The 20,197-nt window shown below is 35.5% G+C and overlaps 1 protein-coding gene across 6 annotated transcripts in view; it reads left to right on the forward strand.

The window, feature by feature from the left end:
* Window positions 1-20,197, forward strand: part of CDH12 (cadherin 12) — a 937,014-nt gene that overhangs the window by 290,280 nt on the left and 626,537 nt on the right. For all 6 annotated transcript variants that reach the window (XM_014734929.3, XM_070245950.1, XM_070245953.1 and 3 more), the window contains one exon: window positions 4,488-4,567. The gene's annotated coding sequence lies outside the window, so the exon portion shown is untranslated. The remainder of the gene's footprint in view (window positions 1-4,487; window positions 4,568-20,197) is intronic.

A 20,197-nucleotide genomic window follows, 5' to 3' on the forward strand; every position in this document is an offset into this window, starting at 1 on the left:
TTATTAAAGTTCAAGATGCTGGCCCACTGTGTTTTCAAATATTTATGTATTCATAACTCGTCTTACTAATCATGATCTGTTTTTGTGATTATTCTTCTTGACTAAGTTAGGTGTGATAATTGTGATTATGACATAATAAAGCAATCCTTTACCTGCCTTGTTGGATGTCATCCATACTCGACACACACATGCAAACTCTCATACATACAATTATACGCACACATATAGATATCAAAAATAAAGATATTTTCCGATAAATTATGAATAAAAATATTTTCATGAATTTAATGGTTGAAATAGTTAAGTAAAGCAATTAGCTGTATCTGCATTTGTTATGAATCAAAAGCTTTCAGATATGTTTCTAGGAATTTGAACAAAGCTGCAGTAAACACTCTTCTGCATATCCCTTTTTGCACATGGGCAAGACTTTGTTTAGCAGATGCATGCGGGAATGGAATTGTAGGGCAGAGGTTATCTGCATTTTCACCATTGTTAGATATTGCCAAATGGTTCTTCAAGGTAATTGTATCAATGTTTACTTCCAACACAATTAAAATTTTCATCACTCCACATCTTTGCTAAATGTTGATAATTTCAGACATTATATTTAATAAAAAAATTTTTTTTTGCCAATCTAATTGAATATGAAATGATCTATCATTGCTATTTTATTTTGCATTTCTCTGATAATGGCTGACATAGAATCCCTTTTTATATTCTTATTGTAAATCCTGGTCTTCTTTTCTCTAAATATTCAACTTATAGCCTTGTAAATTCAATATTTTTTTATTGATTATTGAAGTTCTTCATGTAATCTATACTCAAAACTTTGTTCCATGAATGGCAAATATCTTCTCACAGTCAATGACATGATTTCTCCTTTTGTTTGTGAAGTTTGATTTTGAATACCTGATTTTAATTTTAATTCAAATTTATCATTTTGGTTGGTACTTTTAACATTTTCTTTAAAGAAAGATTTTTTTATTTCTATGTCATTAAAAAAATGCTATGCTTTTTTTTTTTACATTTATAAGCTTTTATTTCTCTGCACGCCTGAAAGTTATTTTTTGTGTATAGTATGATGAAAGAAATACCCATCTATCTCTGTAACAAGTGAAGATTATATCAGTCCTATATTGCCTTTAGTATTTGAAAACGATGTTTTCCTTGTGTTTGATTATATGTCTGATGCTCCCTGAGCTATACACACCGTCTTATGTGAAATAGACTCAGGAGGAAGTTGTTTTATCCAATAATTTTTCTCTCTCCTTTGGAAGAGGATAGGAAGAAAATCTACAAGGTTGTCTATAGTAGGCTGAAAAATAAACTCACAAAATATCGCCAGATCCTAACTCATGAAACCTATGAATGTTACCTTATATGGCAATAAAGGATCTCTGCAGATGTGATTAAGTTAAGGATCTTTAGATGAGGAGATTATCCTGGATTATCTGAGTGGGTCCAAAATGCAATCCCATCTATCCTTATAAGTCAGAGGTATAGGAAGATTTGGCTCAGAGGGGAGAAATCAATGTGAAGGGGAGCAAGAGATTTGAAGAATCTAGCCTTGAAGAATAGAGTGATGTGACCACAAAACGAAGCATGCAGGCAGTCATTAGAAGTTAGGAGAGTCAAGGAATGGATTCTTCCCTAGACCCTCTGATGTGAGGACAACCCTGCTGACACCTTGATTTCAGCCTGGTCTTACTGATTTCAGACTTCTGACCTCTAGAGCTGTGAAAGAATAAATTTCTTTTTCTTTGAACCACTACATTTGTGGTAATTTCTTGCCACACCCAAAGGAAACTGATACAGATTTTGGTACATTTGTACAAAATTTCTAATATAATTTAAAGATATGAAATGGCTTAGAATGTCTTTTGAATATCATTCTTTATTGTTTTTAATCTTTAAGATTTTATTTGACAGGTAAACAATTATAGTTATCAGATGTCTTAATTTGCTTGGGCTGCTATAATGAATTACCATAGATTGGGTGGCTTAAACAGCATTTATTTCTTATGCTTCTAGAGGCTGGAAAGTTCAAGATCAAGGTGTCAGCAGATTCAGTTCCTGGTGAGGATGCTTTTCTTGCTTTTCTGATGGCCGTCTTCTCCTTGTATCCTCATGTGGTAGAGAGCAGACAGAAGCAAGCTTTCTCCTGTCTCTTCTTATAAGAGCACTAAACCCATCAGGAGGGTTTAACCTGTATGGGGGTTTAACCGCCATAACCTAGTGACCTCCCGTAAGCCTCACCTCTAAATACCATCACACTGGGGATTAGCGTTTTAACATATGAATTTTAGGGGAACACAAACATAGAGTTTATAATACCAGAATAACAGAGTGATAAAAAGAGTTGGTGATTTTACTTCTAGAAAATAGCAGTTATGAATCTAGCCTATTATTATCTATATTTTTCACCCAATTTTCATGATAGTGCTGAAAGACTTATAAGTATTCTGATTGCCATTTGGTTATAATGGCTAATATGTAGATATTAATTTTAATTATATTATAAGTTCATTAAAAATAAAATTTCTCAGATAGGTAAAATTGATAGAACTCACACTTCTTGTCTTTAAAAAGAAAAGTTGAACCATATGAAAATACAGACACAGTAATAAGATGCATCAACAGAAGAAAATATGTTAGTTCTTATTAAGTAATCTATATTTCCTCATGCTCTTTTTATTGTTTCATTGTATGACACTCAGCAAAAATCGATCAGGCAGCTGTGCCTGTGTGCACAATATTATTAAAGCCTATTTTCCTTTTTCAAGCATGATGAACTTTAATAGGGATGAATGATAACAAATGTCCATGGGCTTTCTCAAAAATTCTTCAGAATCAGGCACCAGACACGTATTTTCTCACTTGTATGGGCATCTATTTTAGTCAATCTGATATATTACTCAGAAAGGAATATTTCAAACAGAAATGTAAGATGTGTTTTCAATAATATACTCTATTATACCAAAGATGCTGTTTATTTGAAAAGTGTTATGGGATTAGAGTCAGAGATATCAGTATTAAGTAATGTTTGGCTTCATAGAAACAATTATGGATATGTGCATATCCACATTAGTATGAATACATATATTTCCCAGCTCGGTCCACTGAGCTGAGAGGGATTAGAATCAATGGCACCCCAGCATCAAGGAACACACCTAAGGCCCAGATGCTGATTTCTACCATTCACCAATAAAGGAACAAGAGATAATGCTGAGTCTAGGGCTGAGGTGGGGAATATATAAGATTAGCATGAACCATCTTGTAGTGCCAGAATGTAAGGAAGTGCTCAGTAAACAGACTAATTGTGGTATGTCAAAAGGTCACAGAGTCAAGTGAAAGAGTTCATAAAGGCCAAAGCTGGAACAATTAGAGCAAAAAAATAAATAGTTTAGTATTGGGTTATAATACAATACAAAATAAGTATCTTTGAGTTCACACTGATAAACATAAATTACTGACTGAGTGAGTGAATGACTGAATACACAAGCAAGCAAAGAAGCAGATGGGGAGAATAGACAAATCTTTCTTGCAGAAGAATTTAAATTTTCTGTCTTTTTTTTTTTTTTTTGGTGAGGAAGATTTGCCCTGGGCTAACAACTCTTCCCAATCCTCCTCTGTTTTTTTGCTTGAGGCAGGTTAGCCTTGAGCTAAGATCTGTGCCAATCTTCCTTTACATTGTATGTGGGATGCCTTCACAGCATGATTGACAAGTAGAGTAGGTCCACACCTGGGATCAGAACCTGGGAATCTGGGCTGCAGAAGAGGAGCACACAGAAATTTAACCACTAGGCCATGGGCTGGCCCCTCAAATAAATTTTGTAGATCTTTCCCCCTCAAGAAGGTGGAACTTAACTCCTTACCCTTGAATGTGGGCTGTGTCTAGTGACTTGCATCCAAAGACAGTATGAAAAGGAAAAGCAAAAGTCATGCTGGGGACATGCACCCTTAATATGAAGTGATGAGAATGACATTACCTCAGTGGTCTTCCTCCAGAAACCAATCTAACAAAAAAAATTAGACCTTCCGTTCCCCCTATTCATGAGAAAAAAATAAGGCAAATTCCGATTGAGGGACATTCTATAGATGTCTGATCATTACTCTTCAAAACTTTCAAGGTTATCAAAAACAAGGAAAGTCTGGGAAGCTGCCACTGTCCATAGGAGGCTGAGGAGTTATGAAGACTAAATTCACTGTGACATCCAGAACAGAAAAAGGACATTAGGAGAAAAACTAATGAAATCAGAATAATGTGTCAATATGGGTTCATTTGATTGTGTGTATCAGTGTATCAAAAGTTGTGACAAATGAACCATTATAATGTAAAATGCTAACAATAGGAGAAATTGCATGTGGGTTATACAAGAACTCTGAACTATCTTTGCAGCTTTTAAGTAAATGGAAAATATTCTAAAATAAATATATATTAGAAAAAACATTTGACATTAAAACTTTGTGTATGTTTGTCTTTCCAGCTTTGGCTCTATTTGGGAATATAGTCCATTTGGAACTCAGTAGCACTTTGGAGTTATAAAGAATGCCAGACTTTTTAAAGGTAGGTGACATTTAAATATCATCAAGACATACACTTTTCACCCCTTAATAAATACCTCAAAATTCAAATTCTTTTTAAAACTTCTTTACTTTTAAAAATACTGATTTCATTAAAGATCAGAATATTCAAATATTTATATACTTACAGGAAGTGGCTGACATAAATGTGACAAAATCATGAAACTTAAGCAATCATTTCTCTTATCAAGAATTCTATATTTTTAAGCTTCTTTATTGCATTTTTTCACACTGTTTCAATTTACATGTAGATTTGGGAAGACCTGGTGGCTATGTGCCTTCTAAAGACAGAAATTGATTTTCTCTTTTTATGTTCTTTTTTTGGTGACACTTTGCCTACTCCCTCATAATTAGTGGATATTACTTTTGTTAAATTGGATATGTTTCATTTCAAAGGCAAACCTCTGATGAAGCTCTGACACCGGAAACAAAGAGACAATGTCACAAATTTTCTTATCTTTATTAATATTAATATGACAGAGTCTAGTTCAATTGTTTCTTGGGCAGGCAATTGTAGGCTGCTGTTCCTTTGTGCATGGCAGGAATCTAAACCCTGAGATTTCGACACTGCCTACTTGGTAATTGTGGCGTCTATTCGTAGAGTATAGTCAAAACAAGCTTTGTATTTTCAGTTCTCAATCAGTGATCAATTAAGATTAACCGTTTATATAATAGCTCTGAAAGAAAGGTTAAAGAGATAAGGCAAACATCTAATTACACTGCTGTGGGTTTATGGGTCTTACTGTGATATTCATTCAAACTTTCTCTGCATACTCATATTTAATAAGTAGAAAAATCTTTTCCTTTTGTTTTTAACTTTCCTTTTATGAGATACATTTACTCAAAAAGCATTACCCATGAATCTAGTTTTATAACTATCAAATAACTTCAAGTGTCAGATTTGAGTAAAATCTATACAAATTTTAGATATAATTTTTCAAGATTAAAAGTGTGAAATGAAATTAACCATTTTGTATCTCAAATACTATTGATTCCTAATCCCTGTTGTCATCTATTTTATCCTCCAGTTTGTTCTCATCAATATTCAAAATTTCCATATAGAAAATATCTTACTTAGTATAATTTTTGCATTTTATGGAAACTTTGACTAATTTTTAAATCTCTATCTTGAATAATTTTGGAGTCGGGGTTTCATTCCAGATCTTATGCTCAGATTGATAGGGTAAGAGAGGTTAATATTTCAAATTTAATTCTTGTAACTGGCAACTTGTCCTTCTTAGAAAACCATGATTTCATCAACATAAATATTATCTGCAATGCAAGTATGAGGAATAAAAAAGTAATAGCACACCATTCTAATTATTAATATAGGACTTTGTATCTTTTTCTTTAAAGCTTGATGAAGCATTAAACATCCAAAGATCCAAATAAAAAAGGAGCACACTCTTCTCAAGGTCCTTTAGGTGTCTCTGTGCTATAACCAAAGATAAAAAGAAATATATAAGAGTTTGATAATCATTTTACATAAGAATAGTTTAAAGATAATAACTTGAGAAAGGGTAAATTTAAAGAAATTAGAATGTTCACTTGTTTTCATTCAGGAAAGAGTTCAAATTAATGCAGAGGACATTTGAAGAGAATTGTTTTCCTTTTAATGTAAGGGTATTCATAAGCTTCACATATGAAAATAGACCTGAAAGTGATCTCATTGGAATGATATAATAAAATAAGGAGTAATATCCAAGAATATTGAAGATAGAGGTGTCAAGCCAAATAAACTTAGTATTAAAATATTTATCTTTCATTAATTTAATTTTGAATAGAGTAATGTTCTGGGGCCTTTACAATCTCACCATCTCCTTTCATAAACTCTTTTTTGACCAATCTAAGGAAGAGAAATCTATTTCTCCTTTAAAATTTTACAAAATGGACCGTTTGTTCTACTCACTTATCAATTATATCCGTGATTGCCTAACAAGTAGTTAGATTAATTTATTATAAATCGTGCAAAAATGAGAAAGAAATCACTCTTTTTACATATGGTCAGAGTACTCTCATAATATGTAGAATACTTTTTTGGTCCAATATGACAGATGCTATGGTTGTAGAGAAGAAGTGGGCTGGGATTTCTTCTGCATGTTATGGTTGAAAGGGAAGGGGAAACACAGAAAAGAGACATTGGAGCTGGACTTGAAAGAGAAGTGGATACAAATAAGTAAAGAAGAGGGTATAGATGTATAAAAGGCATGACAATATGTAATATTATTTCATGTTTGGTGAATTTTAAACTATTTGGGGAGATAAAGAATGCAGTGTATATCAGCTATGGGGGTAGTTGGTAGATAAATCTAGAATATGAGGCCCAGATGATGAAGAACCTTGAATGAATGTAAAAGCACATCTGGGCTGTGGGATTCATGTTTCATGTGTTGTGGAGCTTTATTTGTTGTTGCTGCTTATGAATGTAGAGAAATAACCTGGTCAGGGGCATGTGCGTGTGTGTGTTTAAGAAAATGATTGCTGGCAATGTATTGGGAGATTATCTTTTTATATATAGTTGTCTAATCTTGTGGAAGCTTCAGTTTCATCTTATTTGTGTCTATCCCCTGTAATTTCTTAGACAATGAATTGTAGGTAATCAATATTCAAAACATTTGTTTCTTTAGAGATATATTTAAATAGTTTAGGGTTTTTTAGGATTCCTTTAATATTTCATTTCATGAGGACAAGGAGGCAAACTGCAGTTGCAAAAAGAAAGTTCTGGAAATGAACACAGAAGCTGACACAGAGGTAAACAAATCTAAGATCTATCTTTAAAAACAGTCTTTAGAGCCTTGGTATGAATATCAGGTCCTGACACTCAGAGAACACCACCTCTCAGCAGTGATGAGGTGAAACAGAAACTGATGGAAACACAGAGAGAGCAATAGATCTGCTCAGCCAGGAGTGGATTTGAGCATTTCTGATTTTAGTGCTCACAACACCCTGCTGAGTTGACAATAGGGTTCAGAAAATGAATTGCAGAGCCATCTGTTTAAAAAAGAAATGCACTTTGTAAGGCATTACTAGAAATCATTTTATACATTTTGTTAGTGTGGTTTTCCCTGATGGGTTATTGTTTGGGTTGCAATTAGCACATCTGAAGAAAATAAATGCTGGGATATTTCTAATTTTTGGTAATTGTCAAAGGTTAGTCATTTGAGACAGGCCTGTTAGGATTACACAATGGACTTGTCACTGGGAATTATGATTCATCATCTACACAGGATAATAAGAACAGAAAGGAAAGGAAAATACAGAGGGAGTTGGCTATTTCAACTCAGACTCTGCTAGGCTTTTTATGCAGAAGCAAGAGTTGTTCCAGTTGCTCATGATTGCTGTAAGCTTCCAGGATTATTAAAACAGGTTTACTACAAGGGACATCAGTAGAAGAAAAACAAAATCTAAAAAAGATACACTGATCTTCCATTTATTTTCCTGTATGTAATTTTCTATTTTTTTCCTCAATTTTTAGTTTAAAGAGCCATGGGCCACAAGATGCTCTTAAAATCTCGCACACTCAGAGACTCAAAGGTCACTTATTTGTGTCTTCATTCCATGGCACATATTTTTAGTTAATTTTAAAGGTCAGTTTCCTTCCGTGAACCTAAAGATGGTATTTGTTAAATAAAGAAGAGAGAAATAAATAAATGGGAGCTGTTTTTTCTAGCTTTAAAGTAATCCTGTGTATATGTCATCCTGCTTTGATGTTATGTGGCAGATCACGATCTAGGTGATTGTGCTATCATTCAGGTTAGCTTAAAATTTCTTCAGTACATAAGCAAGGGGAAATGCATGTTGTTTTTGTTCTAATAAAAACAATCCTGCAGGAGAGATGAAGAGAATGCTTGATTATGGTCTATGGGACAACAATCCATAATTTACTTTGCAGATGTCTGTGTAATTTAAGCAGCAGGCAGAACAACCACACAGTTGTAGCTGCTCTGGGGACAGGATACCAAGAGGCTCATAAATCATAGTAAGGATTAAAAGCAATGAGCATTCATCTTCTGAACCTCATAAAGGCAATATTGGGAAGCCAAAGATTAGAACATATAGAGCCTGGAATCTCTGTGCAGGCATAAAAGGTGTCACAGTTTTTAAGGCTCCTCTCAATTAGCATTGACCTGCTATTTACAAGTCAGCAGAACATAATTTTAAAGTTGATTAAAAAAGGGCCCCATCCACATCAAAATAAATTAAGTGATAAGATATATTTCTAGGGTATATTAAAAATGAAGTCAAATGATATGGAAACGCTAATCATTTTTTTAGATCGAAACATGTTTCTTCTTGGATAGTATATGGGAAAAAAAACCCTTAATATATCCAATACAAAAAGACCTTCTTGTTGAGCTAAACATTTTTAAATCGTGAAATGTCATGAGGAAATTCGAACTTCAGATTAGTCAAGTGAAGGAGAGACTGACAGCTGGATCTCTCCTAAAACATTTAGTAAACAAATGGCCTGTTACTAATTGTTTATATTTGAAAAATTATTCTCATCAAAGGTCTTTGGATGCAAATGAGTAAATCGTATACAGTGAGAGGTTTCATTTTTGTTGAAAATTGGAACTTTGATCAAATTTTAAAGCTTTTGAAAAATTCTCATTTGTTAATTTTCTCAGTATTCTTTTATATCAGGTTCATGGTATAACTGAACATGGCAATTTTATAAAAACACCAGACTAGAGCAGAGAAGAATAAAATCACTCATTCAAGGATAATTATGAGCTTATTAAGGAGACCCAAATAGGTTCCAGTTTCTGATTCCCTAGTTTAATATCAAATATCCCTTGAAAATTATTATTTTAATGTAGCCACTACATAATTGTCTATTTTAGTTAAGGGAGCTATGGTGTGGCTAATCCAGAGTGGTGATAATGAAAAATATATAATTGTGTTTGGCATTGAAATGTATTTTGTGTTGATATTTGAACATGATTTCATCTGACATTTAGAAAGGCACAACTGCTCCATCTTTGAAAACAACTAGACTAACATAGCAGATATTGGAATTTGGGCTACTTCTGCACTGGGTGTACTCTATTCTACATGCCATTCTTGGGACAAATAACGTTTCTTTCCATTTGGCAGGCAACGCTATAGTATTCTAATTTAGTTCAAATATCTTTTTAGCTACCACTTTCCTTCCTCTGGAAAGGTGATTAAGTATCATATGCTTTGATACAAGCTGGCATAATGATTTTATAGTAAGATAGCTTTATTGTTTTGTGTATCATTGTATTTAATTGTTCCTTTATCTGGTTTCTAAAAATACTGTGCTGAATTACCAGCAATAACTCCAGAGAAGGAGGACCTGGAACTCTGAGACTCAGCTAGGCTTCTTTGCTACATAAAGTAAGACTAGTGCTATGATAAATATATGGGGGAAGCATATTGTATATTTTTGGACTAAGGATAGACTACGTCACTTTTGACTTCATAATAGCACCTATTTAACCATAAAATCATGGTTTCCAAGATCTGCTAAAAAACAATAAGCTACCATTTTAAAAAAATCAAGTATTTGCCTCTATGTCTACATGTATGAATTATTATTTAAATGCTTATTAAGTAGGGAGGATATATTCGAGACAAATGATATTATATGTTAAATGTATTTTTAAATGTAACATTTTAAAATGTTCTTTTATATTTCAAATGCCTCTGTAAAGTGGGTGACATAAAGACAAAAATAAGTCACTTTTTCTCTTGATCTTTTTCCTTAATTTTCTCCCTAGTTTACATAAAGCATCCAATGCTTGGGGGCGAGGTGACATAGATTCATGGGTTAATTTACTCAAAAATAGTTATTGAAAACTATCTATATGTTACTTTGTGTACATATACACAAAGAACTCTTCTCTGGGTCGTGGATAAATTTGTGAAAAATATTAAAAATTACTAGTCACATTGGTACTTAGAGTCTAGTGAGGAGAGTGAAAGCAAACAAAGCATGTAATATTTAAGTTATGGAGAAATCTGTTTATAGAAAATGGTAAATGTTATGCAGAAGATGAGCTGGCAAGAGTGAGAGGACGGTTCTGTGTTACAGAGGAAAGGGGAAATAGTATTTTGCAAATTTTAAAAACATGATTAGAGAAGATCTTCTCAATAAAATAATATTTGAGAAGCCTTGAAGGAGATGTGGGAGCGACCATGAAAATATCTGAAGAAGAGCATTCCAAAACAAACTAAAAACTTCCAGGCTCCAAGGGGGAGCCATTTGAAGTGCACAATCAAAAACCAGCACCAAGACCAAAGTGGCGGAAGCTGAGAGAGTGGGGAGGACTGTGGGAAGCGAGTTCTGATAGACAGCGGGCCTTGGAGGGCAGTGTACAGGCCTTGGAGGGCAGTGTATGGACCTTGTTTGTCCTCTGAGTGAGATTAGAAGGCGTTGGATGGACCTGAGTGGAGCAGTACCATGATGCATTTTATCTTTTAAGGGGACTTCTCTGGCTGAGGCATTGAAGATGCACTATAAGGGCACAGGAGTGGAATTAGGGAACCCTTTTTAAGGCGGCTACAATGACCCAGGTGTGTAATGACACTAACCAGAAGTACAGCAGACCAAATGGTGAGAAGTAGGGAGATTGAGGCAAAATGATTTGGGGGCATGTCATATGTGTGACATGAGAAAATAAGAGAGCTCCAGAGTGACTCTATGATGTCTGCCCTGAGCAATTGGAGGATGGTTTTGCCATTAACTGAGCACATGAAGTCTGGAGCTGCCTTTGGACATCTAAGAAGAAATGTTGACTGGCAGTTGGATATATTCACATGAAATTCAGAGGCAAATTCACTCTAGTATATAAATTCTCTGATATTTAACTTACGTCTATTTTTTAACAAACACTTGCATAGTACCCCTGTCTATCAGGTGCTGTTCTAAGCATTTTGTATGCATTAGCTCATTTAATTTAATCCTCATAACAACTTTATGAGACAGGCACTATTAACATGATCCTCATTTTGCAGATGAGGGAAATGAGGCTAAGTGGGTAAAGTAGTTTTCCAAGATTGCATAGCTGGTGAATGACAGAACTGGGATTCACACCCAGGTTGTCTAGTGCTGGAGACCATGTTCGTAACCACTACTCTATTCTCACAACAAAATGGGTTTAAACAACTCCATACAGGATTAGATCATTAATGGAACAAGTTTAGAAAAGAATAGGGATCCAAGAACTAATCTCTGGGGCACAGTAGTCAGAGAGATGAAGAGAAATGAAGAGAGACTGAAAAAGAAAAAGTGGTCAGTGCAAGAGGAGCAGCAAGAAGAGTAATTGATTGAAATGAAGTGAGGGAAGTGGTTCAACTGGGTCAAGTGCTGCTGATGAATCAAAAAAGATCAGGACTGAGAACAGACCATTGGAATTCACAATGTGGATTCCATTGTTTACATTGACAAGAGCAGGGTTAATAGACTGGTGAGCAAAGTTTTGATGAGAGAGCTTTGAAAGTAAAACAAAGGCAGAGTTAATTTTCAACATCAAGGCAGAAGCTTGAAAGGAATGTGGAGAAAGAATAGATTTTCTAAATATCTTTAACTCCCATTTAGTATTGAGAATAGGTGTTGAGAATGAAATCAAGAAGTTTCTCTTTTATATTTCAGTGAGGATGAAAGCTTGGAGTGGTAAGACATCAGCACAAGTGGTGCTTTCAACAACAGCTAAGCCATGAGGCTTATCGCCCTGTTACTGATTGAGAAAATATGACATAATGAAAGGAAAAGAAATTTCTTTTCTTTACTGCGGGCTGGTTTTATGGGGAAACATGTAAGATGGACATGAGGGAGAGTAGCAATCAATTTATCTCAAGATGTGAAAGGTGATCCATTGAATGAGTAGAGCTAAGCACAACAGAGGGCAAGGGAGTCCTTATCAGTGCTTTGGGGCACTGGAGAAGACAACAAGGTGGCCACACCGAAAATCTGCAGCCTGAGGAGAATTATGAGGTTGGAGCAGCATGGTTAACTGAGGAAAGGGCATGGCTGAATTGAGAAGAAAGGTTGACATATTTATTGGCCAAAAATATCAATAAGATGTAACAATTATCCCTAAGGAAGCAACTGAACTCAACATACCTCAGAGACGCCAGCCACCCTACAATGCAGGATCACCACAGTTCCAGGAAGTCCTCTTCCTCCCAACTCTAAGGGTCACGTGAGCCCATTTTATCTTAAATACAAGCCAAGGGAGGGATGGAAAAGATGGAATAACACACCCAAAATACTGACATTCATCTTCACAAATTACTGTAAATTTTGGACCTAACAAAATCTAAAACTGGAGGAAGGATTGCTCTTGATAAAAGTCATATCAATTCTGAAAACAAAGACATGAGATTTTCATTCTATATCTAAATCTTACTGCAAATATAATCTGTGACATAGCAATCCATGCCACTATGAAAAGAATGCATAGGACAAGTGACATCTTATCATTTGGGGGCACTGGCTAAAACTAATCTTAAATAATATATAATATCTCAATGTTGTTTTAATAAATGCCCTTTGTGAAAATATAGGTAGATGAAGTTTAAAAGACTACTTTTGATAATGTAGGTATAAGGACTTTTCAAACTTAATTACTATATATCCTATTAATGGAACTGTCTTATGAGAAACCTCAAAGTAAATTTATATCTGATCTTTGGATGTCACAAAGATATGGTTCTTGGAAAATCAGAGCAAGGTAAAATCGTAGGAAAGGTTGTAATTTGTATCTATGATAAATCTGAGGGAGCTGCCTTTTTGGTTTATAATCAGGATACAGCATGGCTTCTAACCCTATAAAAATCTCATTATTTAGCTTTGGTGATTGGGGTGGGTAGATGCCTGAAATGCTTTACTCATTTCTGCTATTGTCATACCCTGACTCCTGTTGAGACTTTAGAGTACCCCAGTAATTGAGTTTGGATCCAGCCATTTTAGGCAGTTCCAGTACCCTGGCAGTGATGTACTGTGTTTCGTATTCTGTGGTTAGAAAACCTCTATCATCATTTCTTGATAACATCCCTTGATTTTTATAAGCAACTCCTTTGGCAACACAGAGTTTCATCAACTCTTACCACCATTGTGAGTTTCGTTGCGACCTTTTATCTTATTCCAAAACCACTCTCAGGATTTCTGCACCGTCTCTTGATCCTACAGCCTTGCTGGGTTGAGTTTCAATGGTGTGGCCCTTTTCCCGCTTCCTTATAAGAGCACCCTTGGAGGGTACCACTTTCTCACAGATATTATTGCAGCAAACCATGCAGCTAAAATATTGGGCGACATGCAGATTATTTAGGTGTAATAGTTTGTCTTTAAACCATTTGGAATTTTATGCTATTTTAAAGCAAACAGAGACACACTTGTGATTCATGGTTCAAAATTCACAAAAAAAATGTGTCATACACATTTCAAATTATTAAGGAAAGATTATAACAAAGTGACACAGATCAAAATAAATCTACATTATGTATCACCACTTTTCCTAGAACACGTAACTCAAAGCCAGAAAAAAACCTTTTATGTCATCAAAATTAGGACAAAATGCATCAGTCACCATATGGTTAACAAAGTAATGTCTACTCCATTGGGCCTTTTTGAGTTGCCTGGATAGTTTAGGTTCCAGCATTTAGATGGAGATGTGGCACCAAATTGTAGAAGTTATAAGCACAGACCTTCTACTGCATTTTCTGGGTTCCATTCCAGGACAGCCATTCATTGGTAGTGTGAACTTGGGTGAGTTATATAACCTCTCCATGCCTCAATTACTTTATTTATAATATAGAATATTATAGATCTAAGAGTAGTGTGCATCTCATAATGTTGTTGAAGGATTATGTGAGTTGATATTTGTATATATTATTTGTAAATACATAGAACAGTGTCTGACCTGTAATAAACCAAGGTAAGTGGTTTTTAATAAGTAAGTTATGTTTTTCTTTGTTTTTCTCTGGGATTTGGAGGGAATGGAATGTCCTCCTTCTTCTATATTTTTTTATACCAGAAAGCCATGGGTCCCTTTCAATTTCAAGCCGGCTAACTCCCATTGCTGACATTTGAGAGATTCATACTCAGTTTCTATATCTATTTTTTTTTTTCATAAATTCTGCTGTATTCTTAGTGGTTGTTTTTTCTGAACTTTGTTTTTCTCGTATTTCCAAATGTATTCTTTATGTTGTTCTCCTAATTACTTCATCATTCAGTTCATGAAATGTCTTAAGATGAACACCTACTTCTGATATATATATAGAGAGAGAGAGAGAGACAAGTATATGTGTGTGTGTGTATCTCTCAACTGGTCAGGCTCTTTTCATACATTCTCCACAGCAAGATTTCACTGCCCTGTGGAAGCTGCTACTTAAACTGTGGACAGACACAATGTTCCTTGGAAATAATAGAGTAGTCATATAAAACACATTTTGCCGAATAACCCTGTCAATTCAATTAATATCTACAAAAGTATATCCTCTTTTTCTAGCATTTACTAATTCTTTCCTAGACATGAATAGCCTATTAACATAGTCAATGTTCTGAGATTCTCACGGAACATTTTTAAGGAATGTTCTATGAAGAGCAGTAGGCTCCTTTAAAGTTTTTGCTGCATACGGTGAGACAGATGGAGAAATTCATTTTTTTAAGCATGATATTTATTCCCTCCTTCCACATTGTTTGAAATTCATTCTTCCTCTTGCCCCTCAGGGATGCCTGTCATCTAAGCACATGTTGGAAACTAGATGGAAAGCATATGTCCTGTGTGTCCCCTGGGTCTGACAGAGGGTGAAATATAGGATAACTGCTTCTTCATTTGTGCAAAAGGGATTTTCCTTTTTGCAGCCAGAATCCTTTCCATAGTGCAGGATGCTGTGTTGTAGCCTTCTGATGGTTTATTTATCATTGCAGTTTATTTCATAACAGTACAAGTCTTCTCAAAGTTAGGGAATATTGAAACTTGGCATAAAGGTCTCTGGGATATTTATATGTCTTAAATTGAATTCTCTAACATTATCCAGAGTACTCCCTGTGTTTCCAGAACAGTGATAAGTAATTCTCGTGATGACTTTATCCTGACCTTATATATCTGAGAAGGCGATTCTCCATCCTGTACTCCATGCTAAACCATATACGCTACAAAACTGTCAGTTTCTCAGCTACAGCCCTACTCACTTAAAGGACTTTCACAAGCTCACACTTTGCCCCCTCCCCTCCTGCCCACCTACACACACCCAGACTAAAGCAGCACTAGAAAGAAGCTGGACAACAACTGCTCAGTGAACCAACATGCTATCTTTATACACTGATACTTAGTGTTAAAAAAATCTTCTTCAAATCTTAAGTTGAACCATTCATAACTGCTGTTTTTGTAGAGCAAAACTGAGTGATATTGGCAATTTTTTTATTATTCAAACTATATGCATATAAAGAGCATTAGTTATGAAAAAGAAGAAACATTGGTTATTGATGATGTTAACAGACTGTTGGATGGGGATATTATTTATAAGTTCTGAATTTAAACTCTGAACATATATAAACTATTGCCCATAAGGAGAGAATACTTATCATGATCAAATATTTTTGTTTTGATTTTCTTCTTTTCACCTTGTTGGTGAAGGAGGGATTTCTGCCCAAGGTTATAGCAATGGCTAAAAACACAACACCTGACACAGGACAGATGAGATTGACAGCTGCTTATTAGTTACATAAACTCGCAGTCCAGGGCAAGAGGACAGTGCACTGTACAGGGACACATGGGGGTTACGCTTGGGAGGAATGAACAAGCAAGGGCTGTGGTAGACAGGCTTCGTATTAACAAGGGCATGAGATGATCTCTGGTTCCTGCAGGAGCACTGTGATTGGTTTGTGTCAATCATCCTCCAGGCTGTCAGGGAGCTGACATTTGCTCCTCAGGGATAATCAGGCATTGTGCCAGCTCCCTGTGACCATGAAGGTTGTTTGACTAGGGGATCTTATTGGTCAGAACACATTAGGGAGGAGAACTTGCCTTGAGGACATTCGAAGTCTCCTGGTTTTCCTCAGATGCCAAGGCACGCGTAGTATCAGGCCTTATATCACATGTGGTGGTGGATTTACATGTTACATAATAGGAACATAATGGAATGGTATTTTTTTAATAGGAAGTAAATTTAACATTATCAACAAAGTAATTTTCAAATTTTTCTTATAGGAAATCTTTGACACCGCTCCAAGTTTTAAATTTAAACTTAAATTAACTAATATTAAATGAAATTGAAAATTCAGTTCCTCAGTTGAACTTGCCACGTTTCATGTGCTTGATAGCTACATGCATGTGGTTCATGATTACTGTACAGACTACTGTTTTGGATGAAGAAATGAACACTCAAAAACTTCACTACTTAGACTAGAGAAAGCAGAGATTACAACTTGGTTCCAATCTTGCTGAAACTGTCACATATTTGTATTTCTTGATTTGCATTGTATGGGTAGCTGAACTAGAAATGTGGAAATAACTCCCTATAAGAGAAGGTATTGAAGGAAACACATACACAGATGGAGGTCCAAATCAAAATTATGAAAAAAATGATTTAAAAGAATGGAGAAATTGAATCTTCTCTGTCTAATTTAAAAATTTTATTCTAGTGCCAGGGATAATGACATATTTGAAATAATGTGTGCTCCCTGAACCTTAAACCTATTCTCAGCGCCAAGTATAGAAGTATAGTGTCTAGCATGTATATATTCATTGATGCTTGAATGAAATTTATTATGTGCATTCATCCGTTGGTTCATTCATTGATCTGACAGTTTTCCCTGATGTATTTCGAGCACCAATTTGATTGCCTTTGAACAGTGTTGAACAATCCTGATATTTTTCTGCTCTTTTGGAGTTTACATTGTGATTGAGAGTGACATAAGATTAACAAATAAATTATTTATGTGTAAGAAATGATTAGAGATTAATAAAGCCCAATAAAGTCAAACAAACAAGTTGATGTATTAGGGAGACACTGGGAGTTCACTTCTGATTGGTGGTCAGAGAAACTGACTGGAAATCATTTAAGCCAAGATATGAATGACCAGGAGGAATTTGTGATATGACCACATGCATGGAGAGTTTACCGGGGAGGAGAAGAGCTAATGAGGGCACCCAGGAGGAGCAAGCTTGATATACTAGAGGGACAGAAGAGAATGCCATAATGACTGGAGTGGGTGAACAACATGAGTGAGCGAGAGGAGGAAGTCCAAGAGATTGTCAGGAGCCAAATGTTACAGGGCTTGTTGGTCATAGTGAGGAATTTGGATCTTCTGTGTGATCAGTGGTCATACGAGTGTACCAAACAAAGGAATGCCATGATGACAAAACACAAAGTATTGCTAACTTCTGAGGAAAGCAGAGGAGGAAAAGCTGGTCTACAGTACAGGTATGTGGGAATAACGACACCCTGGAAGAGTTAGACATTGAGACAGACTTAGAAGAAATAGCAATATTTTGACAAATTTAAGACAGGAGTGCATAATAGTAGAGGAGTGAAAAATTGAAAAGTTTTAGGAATCGGAAAATCATTTGGAATAGGTGAGTTACATGATTAGAGTGTGGTATTTGTCTAGAAAGAAGTTTGTGAAGGTAAATTGAGTCTTGTTACCGTCACTGGATGTCTCTTTATAGATTACTTGCCCTTCTCTATCTCTTTTGCACACCCAGCACACTGAATTCTGGAGGTGAGAGGAAAATATCCATGGACCTGCCATCTCTGCTTCTGCAAAACCATCTCTTGGTCACAGCTTCCAATAATCAGGAATGTTATCTGTTTTAGGCTGAATTTTCTCACCCCCCAAAATTCCTATTCTGAAGTCCTAACCCCTATTATCTCAGAGTGTGACTTGAGATAATTTCCTTACAGAGGTAATTAAATTGCTGAGGTCGTTAGAGCGGGCTCTAATCCAATATGACTTGTGTTCTTATACAAAGAAGTACTTTGGACACAGGAACAGAGAGAAGATGATGTGGAGACGCAGGGAGAAGACTGCCATCTACGAGCCAAGGAGAGAGGCCTGGGACATCCTTCCCTCATGGGAAGAAGCCAGCCCTGCTGACACCCCAATCTGAGATTTCTAGCCCCCAGACCTGTGAGACTGTGAATTTCCGTTGTTTAAGCCACCCAGTGTGTGACACTTTGTTATAGCAGCGCTAGCAGGCTAAAACACCATCCCACGGCCATTTTATGAGCCATGACAATGGTTTGTCTACATAAATGGGATCCAGGCAGTTTCACATGCAAGAGGGGGAAAGCTGGGTTGAACAGAGCTGTGCTTCCACCTCTGGGCCCCAGTGCCAAACCTTGACAAACACTTTACTGCTTCTTTACAAAACCTGGAAGGTTGGTACTCAAAGGCACTAGGAGTATGTCCTTCCTACACTTTTACTATAAAAAGATCTCTTTCCTTATAGAGGAAATAATGTTAACAGTGGCAAGGAATTGTATGAGTTTTATTAAAATGTTTGTATTTAGGAGAACAAAGCTGGCAAGCTATCCTTATCACCACATTTTGAAACAATTGCTGAATAAGGAAATTCTAGAGTTAAGAAATCTGCAGAAGACCATATTTTTCTCCTTTTCTTCTACGGGTTTTCTGTCTTTATGGAATCTCGTCTCATGAACAGGAGATATTTATTAGCACTTGGTTCTCTGTTCTCCTGTTCTCTGACTTATATCCCACTATGAGATGTCTTGCAAGGCAGGAATTTCTTGCTCTGATTGACCCATTACTAGTCACTGTAATAAGAAAAAAGCAATTCTGTATGGAATCTAGACAAAATGGATTGCTTTGAATCTAGGGCAGTGCATCTGGGATCAGTAGGAAAGGAGTGTAAGACAGTGATGTGAGAAAATAAATACTAACTTTATATAACAGACATCTTCCCTGCATTGCAGCCAAGTTTGGCTTGAAATCAGTAGTTTAAGTTTTTCCTGTGAGTGAGTGGTGAGCATAACATCACACCATAAAAATATCCATTCTCTATGGTTGAAAATATTTTTCCAGGTAGAATGAAAAAAAAAAAAGTGAAGGCAATGTACTTATCATTATTGTTCCAGCCATTAAGATTGTACTAGTTATATTCAGTGACAATATAATTTAAAAATCATACCTTTTATATCTCAATAGGCAGTCTCAAAGAGTATTAAAGAATAATATGAAATTAGGATTTGACATACATTTAAGTAAAAGTTTTTCACTGTACACGAGCCATCATGAGGTAGTCTAAAATAATAAAGTTACGCTTGCAACTGTAAAATTGCAGCTTACACAGCTCATGTTTTTAATAAACTAATGTCCGATTAAAATTTAAGCTAAAAATTATTTTTGTGGCCATAGCTTCAATATCCAAATTGTTCCTAAAATTATGTCAATAGTCGAAAGGTCATTTTTAATTCTAATGTCATTGTTTAGCAAAATACAAAGCTGTTATCAAATGGCCTTTCTTTTCAGGATTAATAGAATAGACTGCTGGTTTTTTTAATTTTGTTTTTGCTGAGGAAGATTAGCCCTGAGCTAACATCTGTGCCAGTCTTCCTCCACTTTATACATGGGTCACTGCCACAGCATGGCTGATGAGTGGTGTAGGTCTGCACCTAGGAT

This window comes from Equus caballus, chromosome 21 (genome assembly GCF_041296265.1).
Source record: "Equus caballus isolate H_3958 breed thoroughbred chromosome 21, TB-T2T, whole genome shotgun sequence".
Classification (NCBI taxonomy): Eukaryota; Metazoa; Chordata; class Mammalia; order Perissodactyla; family Equidae; genus Equus; species Equus caballus.